Source organism: Stylophora pistillata, chromosome 5 (assembly GCF_964205215.1).
Source record: "Stylophora pistillata chromosome 5, jaStyPist1.2, whole genome shotgun sequence".
Classification (NCBI taxonomy): Eukaryota; Metazoa; Cnidaria; class Anthozoa; order Scleractinia; family Pocilloporidae; genus Stylophora; species Stylophora pistillata.
The window spans coordinates 10,886,689-10,896,359 of NC_142523.1; positions in this window are offsets into that span (position 1 = coordinate 10,886,689).

The window sequence follows — 9,671 nt, forward strand, 5'->3', positions numbered from 1 at the left end:
AGAGAGAGAGAGAGAGTGTGTGTGTGTGTGTTGCGTGACAAGTTCAAATTAGGGCTGTGGAGGGGAATGTAGGAAGCGTTGTACCGATGCAGTTTATTTTTGCCCACAATTATTCAGACACCAGCATCAGTTATATAGTGTCCTATTTCAACCTACGTATCTCACAAAAAATAACTCCTGCATGCGTAGCATGCCTATGTTTAATAAAAAGCTCGAGCCAAAAGGTCAGAAGTGCGCCGTTTCGCAAATTACAGATATGTAAATCTGTAATTTGCGAAACGAGCTCTTTGAAGACTCTAATGATATGTAACTAATTTCTTCCGATTCTATTACACTTTCCGTAGATACAACTCGATGCAGTGATGACTTTTTAATAGAGTTCGAGCCAAAAGGTCAGAAGTGCGCCGTTTCGCAAATAACATATATGTAAATCCGTAATTTGCGAAACGAGCTCTTTGAAGCCTCTAATAGCATTTGGTTAGTACCAGATAAAAACCAGGTCAAGATTGGAATTCTGCCCTTTGACATTGCTGTAGCATGTGTTAGAAACCTTGCGCGTACCGCAATGTATGTTTGTACATTTATTAAAATCTACAACAATTTTGTTATTTTTTACCGGCCGCCTAGTCCAGTTGATAGTTCATGAACAGAAAGCAATTTATCTTTAGGGACTTCTTTCCTGTCCGCTACCTTTTTTCAATTACCATATTAGTCTTTCCGAAACATTTCCATATCAGGCTACTAGTTATTTCTCATTCTTACGCAATAGAATGCGTGACACGTGTGAGATTTGGTGGGAAACTCGTTTCGCAAATTACAGATTTACATATCTGTAATTTGCGAAACGGCGCACTTCTGACCTTATGGCTCGAGCTCTTTATTACAAAATCATCACTGCATCGAGTTGTATCTACGAAAAGTGTTATAGCATCGGAAGAAATAAGTTACATATCATTAGAGTCTTCAAAGAGCTCGTTTCGCAAATTACAGATTTACATATCTGTAATTTGCGAAACGGCGCACTTCTGACCTTTTGGCTCCAAGTCTTTATTTATAAATAATCACTGCATCGAGTTGTATCTACGAATTGTGTTTACGAATCGGAAGAAATAAGTTATATATCGCTAGAGTCTTCGAAGAGCTGGTTTCGCAAAATACAGTACGGGTTTACTCGCTTCGTTTCGTTTCGTTTCGTTTCGCAAAATACAGTAAGCCATTTAAAGGGCAAAAGCTGATTTTTTTTAAAAAAAATAGACTGGGGAAAAGTAGAATTCGAGCTGTTTTTCTCTTAATCAATATGCTAACTGTTCTCTCGTTGCAACTTACTGCGTTGCAAATATATAGAAGATTCCATTTTTCGATTCAGTCGAAAAACTGTTGCATCCACAACACGGTAGAACCCCACTATAGTTAACTCGAACTGGATCCGACTTCCCTTGGATTTGAAGACGGTTAACGCAACAAATCAGTTTTACTTTTCCTTGGCTCAAACTTCGGTCAGAGTACAACACAGACTGCGGACTGCAGACTGCGGACTGCGGACTGCAGACTGCAGACTGCGGACTGCCCATTTTGCTGAACCAAGTTTCCCAAAAGCCCCCAAACTGATGGTAATACTATGCATCTTACTTTTGTTTAGATGTCGGCCATTTTGAATTGTGCTTTCGCGAATAGGTCTGGGACCGAGTAACTCTTTCAGCGTTCAAATTCTACATATGGCCTTAGTATTGTGTTTCGTGAGTCCTGACATGACATTATTTTACGGGTACAAACACTCTTTATTTCATCCTTAAGACTCCTTTTTAATATTTCACCCTCAGTCTGCATTTTACCCCTGGTCTGCAGTCTGCAGTCTGCATTTTACCCTCAGTCTGCATTTTACCCCCGGTCTGCAGTCCGCAGTCTGCGTTTTACACTGACTGCTCCAATTTACCCACTGCAAATAATGTCGTTCGATAAATGTCAAAGTGTCAGATCATAGCTGATTGACACGTCCCATCCTGTAATCGCGATTTTTATGAAAGTGGTAACGTGTATGTGAACAGGACACACCTTGATGAACTATCTAGTTTGAACGATCCTATGCAACACACTTAATGTACGAAAATTGAGCACGAATGGTATGTTCGAATTCATGATTCTTCATAAATTATCAAAAGGATGATTGAAATTCTAACACGAGTAAAGATAACTTGACCTCCTCTAGCTTGAACCGTTTTTTCGTTTCTTTTGGGAGCTTGAATTACCACAGCTCTATTGTAGATTGGTAACTTGAACAATAGGTATATGTATGAAATCACGCAGTTATTTAATTGATTCATCATTACTGACGTAAGTTACATGCTATGATGATTCGAGCAAAGAAATTGTAGACAAGATCTCACAAGTGAAAAAATTTATAAAAAGAAATATCAAATTACCGCCTGATACATATCAAATATGATAAATCGGATTAAAAAAACGATTCATGTAGTCTGAGGCCGACTATTATATCTGTTGGATCTCAAAACATTTTTCACAGATTATCCATCGCTGATTATGGCCTTGAGAGGGTCAGTGATGAGGAAATCGAAGAAAGGAACATTGAACCACTGTGTTATATTATGTGACGAGTTAAATTGCTCTTACAAACTTTTTCTTCTCTTTAAGCGTTTTTAGAAATTTCAATTGCCATCTTACGAAATTACTCTATAACTTGATAATTTACAGCATAATTATGCTTTCTGATTTACATTTGCCTTTTTCAATGGTGGGTCTCACAGAGATTAAGCTTAAAGTTGACCAAAGTTTTTTATGCAATATTGAAATACCAGGATATTCATTTTGCTTTCACTTACCCAGTCTTTCAAATGCTGGAGGAGTTGGCTTTTATTTTAAGGAGGATCAATTATTCACAACCAGACCTAATCTTACATTTTCAACTAATTATTTTTAGACACTTTGGGTAGAAATGCAAAATGGATCTCAACATAACATGTTAATGTAGTGTGATTTACCGGCATCCGCATGGTAACATGCAAAACTTTATGGATTTTCTTAACTCTACTAGCTATTAAAAAGATTGATAGGGCAAATAAATTCTGCATCATCTTAGGAGACTTTAATCTTGACCTGCTTAAACTAGATTCTCCCCCCCAATACAGATAATTTCTTAAGTACTTGGGCCCTTTGAATATCAACCACATATTTCACAACCTACTCGAATCACTGACCACTCCAAACTTTAATTGACAACATTTTGTTTAATTCTTGGGAACACCTCACCTTAAGTGGGAATATTATTTATGATCGTACTGATCATTTACCTAGTTTCCTTGTTATCAAAAAATTAACCTCTTTGCCTAACAAGGTTAAGGTCTACAAAAGAGATTATTCTAATTTTGATAAATCTGCTTTAATTTAAGACATCCATTCAGTTGATTGAGAAGGTGTGCTGCATGCCACTGCTAATCCCGATCCTAATAATATATTTAATTCTTTCTACACCAGCATCTCTGATATAGTTGATGTTCATATCCCTCTTATACAACTCTCTAAACGTGAATTGAGAATGAAATCTAAGCCATGGATAACCCCTGCTTTAGACGCTTTTAAAGGGTCTCAATCAATATGAAAAACAAACTTTTTAAAAAATACATTTCAACTATTTATAAGTCTGCTTATTATCGCACTAAATTCAAACTCTATACTGAGAAATAAAATTAATCACCTATGAAAAGTATCTAAAAAATATTATTATAATTACTATTTCTATACTAATATGACTGATTCTAAGAAAGTCTGGAAGGGGATAAGACAACTTATTAATCTTAAATCCAGATCTGGCTCTACTCCCACTAAATTACTTGTTGAAGATGTTGAAATTAATGCTTCAAAGTCTAATTGACAGATGCTTTTAACAGTTTTTTTGCTAATATTTTACGTAGTCTGACAAAGAAGATTCCTACTGTAAACAAATCGCCTCTTCAGTATCTTGCAGTTCCACCCAATGACAGTTTCTTTCTGTTCCCAACACCAACAGTTAAAATTGAAAATGAAATTACTAGGCTAAATGTCAATAAGTTTGCAGGACCTTACAGCATACCAGTTGCCATTTTAAAAATTACCAAACAAGCTATATCTACACTTCTAGAAATTATATTTAATGTCTCCTTTTCCACTGGAATTGTCTCAGATCTATTTAAAACAGCTAAAGTTACCCCTGTTTTCAAAAAGGGTGAGCAAGCAAGTTTAAATAATTATCATCCCATTTCTACTCTCTCAATATTCAATAAACTGCGAGAAAAGCAAATGCACAAGAGAATATTACATTTCTTGGACAAGAATAAATTAATTTATTGCGAGCAGTTTGGCTTCAGTGCAAATCACTCAACTGATCATGCTATTACATAAGTATCATTGACTTGTCATGTAATTGACTACCAGGAATTTTCTTGTGGTATATTCTTGGATTTCAGTAAAGCTTTTCATACTGTAAATCATAATATCTTGCTTGAAAAACTAGACTATTATGTGGAATTCGTGGAGTAACCAAAGACTGGTTCATCTCTCATCTTGCCAACAGATATCAATATGTTTCCTTGGGGTAAGCTAAGTCTGAACTGCAATCTGTCTCTTGTGGTGTTCCTCAAGGTTCAGTTCTGGGCCCCTCATTATTTCTTATCGCTATCAATGATTTTAGTAACTGCTCTGAAATTCTAGATTTTCATGTATTTGTAGATGATGCCAATCTATTTTATAAACATAAAAATCTTAAGATCCTTAAATCCAAAGTAAATAATGAACTAGTAAATATTCATACTTGGTTAAGTGCTAAGAAACTTTCACTTAATATTGACAAGTCAAATTTTATCATCTTTCACCCTCCACAAACAAAGTTACCCTTTCATGTCATCCTCCGTCTTTAAATGGAATGAACCTAAAGCAAGAGTCTTCAATAAAATATCTAAGTATTGTAATTGATTCTCATTTATCATGGAAAAGTTAACTAAGCTATATTGCTTTAAGATCAAGCGAAATATTGGGATTCTTTCTAAACCTCGTTATTATGTGAATTTAGACATTTTGATTAAACTATATTATGCTTTAATTAATATATCTCTTTTTAATCCATGGTTTAATCTCGTGGGGTAACACTAATATTCTTCGACTACCCAGCCTTTGTTTATCTTACAAAAGAGAGCAATGAGTGTGATAACTTTCTCTAATTTCCATGAGCATTAATTCTAGTCCAATATTTAAGCCCTTAAATATTGGTAAACTGCATGACCTTGTCTTCGTTAATACTGCAGCCTTTATGTATAAATTTTACAATAGACGCCTACCATCTGTGTTTGATACATTTTTCACTCAAGTAAATAAAAAACATAAGTACAAAACTAGAAGTGCCTCGAATTTGTCCTACCGGCTATACGTAAAGTAAGAACAAATTATGCAATATTTAATTTAAGGTTTAAGAGCCCCAAAGTATGGAACTCGATAAGAAAAAATTTGAAAACCTTATCAATCTCAAACTTCAAGGAGTCAGTAAAATGCGATCTAGTTAAAGACTATTAGCTACTTAATATGTACTTATTAGCAACTTATGTACTTATTAGCAGTGTATAGTTTTCCGATTTACTGTAATCTAGTCTCCTGTTCATTTCTGTAACCTTTTTAAGTGCTTCTTTATTTTGTGGTTTATAATTATATAGCTGTTACTATTTGCCATAGACATTGTGCTCTTCTTATATATTAGTGTTTAGTATTCATAAATAACTCTAACTATTTTAGACTTCCTTCATATCTTATAAACTCCGTTTCTCTTTTCTTTCTTCTTGTGTGTGTGTGTGCATTTGTGCTTCAATCTTCTTGCTGACCTGTATTTTAATTTTTATTTAATGCTGATGTTAACTAGCTGCCTGGCTCCGCTAGCCCCCATCGTTATTCCAGGCTGCTAGTACTCCAATTTTATTTCTAATAATTTCTTTAAATTTTATAACTTTTTTGCTTAGAGTAAGTATGAATGCGAGTACAAATAAAGATTATCCGTGAACTTGTGCAAATGACGTTTAGTTCAAATCTCTTTTTTCTTTTTCGATTCAAACTCGAACATTCTAGTGATGACAAAGAAACCTGAAATGTTACAGCTTACTCTCGTAAACTGGCAAACCCATCTCATGAGAAGCTAATCTGGATTTGTTTGAAACAAGAATTAGTGGGATTTTTAACTTTTTTTGTCTCGCTCCAGCTCCTTTTTTGTACTTAGCATCACACGCGCTGTGTCCCTATTTCATCCCTATCCACCTACGCTCGTACATTGCTGCAGATTTCTCTTTTGTGTTTCAATAAATTTGTATAGCTGGTAATCATGTGAGATAAAGCGATCTATTGTATGAACAATCTTCTCCTAATTACTTGACGTTGTGGAAATAGAAGCATCGTAGAGGACATCACGAGATGAACACGTCTCGCTGCTTTCGAAGTATTTGGTTCTCCTTCGCGTTTCCGTCGATGATTTCAGAACTGAACCACTTTTCTTCTGTTCAGTAAAAATTAGGAGCTTGCCTCATAAGTTTTTGAAACTTCTTGGCCTCGGTATGCTTCATGAATTCTCATAAAGTGTTAAGAAATTCATCGAAGGGAACGTTCGAACAATTTTGACAACTTACCAATAATGTGGTAGTCTTCCTGCTCGTCTGTTCGATCCGAACTGCAAATGATAAAGCCAACAGATTTGTTGCTTTCTTAAAACTCTTCAGCATATTGTTCTTTACCAGCTGACCATACTGACTTTTTCGAAAAAAAAAGTATGGGACAAAAGTTAAGTTCATATCATACTGTTTTGCGTTGGATTTATTACGCTCACTGTTCTCAACTGATTGTCGGTTACCATGGAAGATTCCGTTTTTCGACGTTAGTATCGATAGTTCATACCGACGAGAGCATATTTTTCCGCTAATTTTTCAAAAAAAGCGGAAAAACTCATTATCACTTCATAACACTGTAGAAATAGGAAATCTTGACCCGAAATATAAACCCGGTGTCATTTCTTTCTAGGAATTTCTTGTCTAGTGTTCAACCTCGATGGTTTTTCATTTCATCCATCGTATGTGCTGATCATCTGGTTGGATTTTGTAGTTTTTATTTTGGTGGAGAGGTTAGTCAATTGTTTCTATGTTTAACAGCTAGAGTAGAGGGTGTTTTGATTGGTCCTAAGCTGATGTTTGCACGCACGAAGGGACTCGACTAGTACTTACTACCGGTGCAATCTGTTATTTGTTACAATTGACGTTACGCTACTTAATCACGAGATAAAAGTGCTCTGCTCCCTAAAAAGAATCGTGGCTTGTTAAGTGACGCTTTAAAAACTCAGTAGCCCGGCAGGTTTTCTATGCTTTAAAAGAATGAAGTCTTCATGTGAGACTTGTGGTAATGAAACACTCTTTCCTTAAGTTCAGGGACACGAATGACGCGTGAGAAAACTTCAACATTTGAGTTAAAGTTTTAAGAATTGTCTGAAGGAATTTGTGTGTTGATAGTCGCAAGCCTTAACAGCCCACTGCGCCTCTCTTTGAAAACGAAAGCGCAACGCGGAAGAACAATATGGCCAACACATCTACGAATTTTATGGTTTCATGATCCCTAAGTTAATTAATTTTGCTGATTTATTTGCTGCGTTCTCTGTGTCTTTCCTCCATAAGCAATCTTAAATATTCTTAAATATCACGTCCTTAAATACCAACCCAAGCAAGAATGTTCCCTATTTCTGCATACTAGCTATTTTTATAAGAAGGTTGGTATTCGAAATCACTTCCACCTAGAAAATATTTTCTTGGCCTCTCAACTGTTGCGTTAATTGTTACTTGTAGATAATTTTTAAAATGTTGCTTAATTTGTCAGTCGTGCCACAATATCACTCCATGAGCTTGCTTTGTGTCTTCGTCGTTTTGCTTCAATACACGGCGCTAAGGATGAGCCGATACGGATTTTCCGAATCGATACGATACCGAGTAAGAAATTGACGTTTTTTCCGATATCAATACTGTGACATCATTGAGTCAAATGCTCATTCAGGTGGTTTGATTGGTAAAAATATAGAGCTATCTTGCACTGTTAAAGTTATGCAGCGTTCAGTGCTTTATACAAGTGTTAATAAGACAGTTAAAAGTTTAAAACCGGATGAACGACTCGATACTCAATGCTTAATGCCCGACCCCTTGCAATTCCCGACCGCTGGCAATTCACTACAATCTGTTACTCATTTTTAAAGTAAGAGATCGTGACTCGAAGTTTAAAACCCTGGGTCATTTCTTTCTAGGAATTTCTTTTCAAGCGTTCACCCTCGCTGGTTTTTTATTTCAGCTGTGTTATATGCTGATCAGCTGGTTGGATTTCGCGGTTTCACTTCTAGTGGATATTTAAGGTAAAATTTTTCTGTTTCTGTGCTTGTCAATTAGAGTGAAGGGCTTTTTAACCATTTAACTCCCATGAGTGACAAAGACAGAATTCTTCCCTACAATATCAATACGCTATCAGGCAGACACCTTACGGTCATTTAGGGGACTATTAGTTGATACAATGACAAATTCTCCCTGCTAATGAGATCTTCGGAATGAAAGGATTAACTGATATCTACACGGTTAAGAACAGCTTCTTCAATAGTTCTTATGCTGTACTGAAAATTCGCCCCCGGCCTCTTTTTCACTAAACTTTTCACGACTCTCGAACGACTGATTTGGACTCTGATGGAAAGGCTTTTGTGCTGAAGCAAAAACAATTCTTTTAAGGATTTAGAAAGCAGTTTTCCTGGAATCGTTGCGAGAACTGCTTTGGGACACTACTTAATATCGGCGCCAGTATAAACAGGCCTACATTATACACTTTAATGTATGGTCCCGAGGGAAACAGGTAGCTTTGTTTCCCCGAGAGTCCTGATGTTTCCCTCGACTTCATCTCGGGAAACATCAAGACTCGAGGAAAAACAAAACTACCTAGTTTTCCAAGAGACGATACATTAAGTGCTTTGTTACATATTTAGACTTTCCCTTATAAAATCATATGACAAAAACATGCTGTTGTATTCGGCGCGCGAGCAACAACTGTGCATTTGTATCTCGGTCAGGAAACATTTGTGTTTGGTTAGAGGCACTTTGACCAAGAATCAACCAATCACAGTGGTCGCCTTGTTGAGTGAAAGTCTAGGTATATATTTGGCGTCTAAACATGACCTTAATATGTGACGTTATCTTTTTGTGAGAGAAAGGTTTCTCGCCAGTATCGGTTATTATTTGCTGTTTTTCAAGACAATTTCGCAAATTAGATATTGATGATAACGGCGTCGCTATAATCACTGATGCGGAAACGGAAGAAACGAACGATGAACCATTGTGTTTTATGTGACGACTTCAATTTCTCTTAAAAGCTTTTTCTTACCTTAGAATATTTTAAACTTTTGTTTAGATTTTTTTTCAAATTTGAATTTGAACATACTAGGAAATATGAATCGTATTGGATTGACGTCAATTGAAGAATGCTGCTGCATTAAATGAATCAGTCGTAATGAGTTTCCAGTAATTACTAAGCTAATACTGCGTCTGAATGAACGCTGGGATTGGCCGAGCCAGCATCAGGTCGCTAAGGGGCATGTTGTTTCGCGCGGCCTCGATCTTTGTTGTTGTTGTACGAGATGC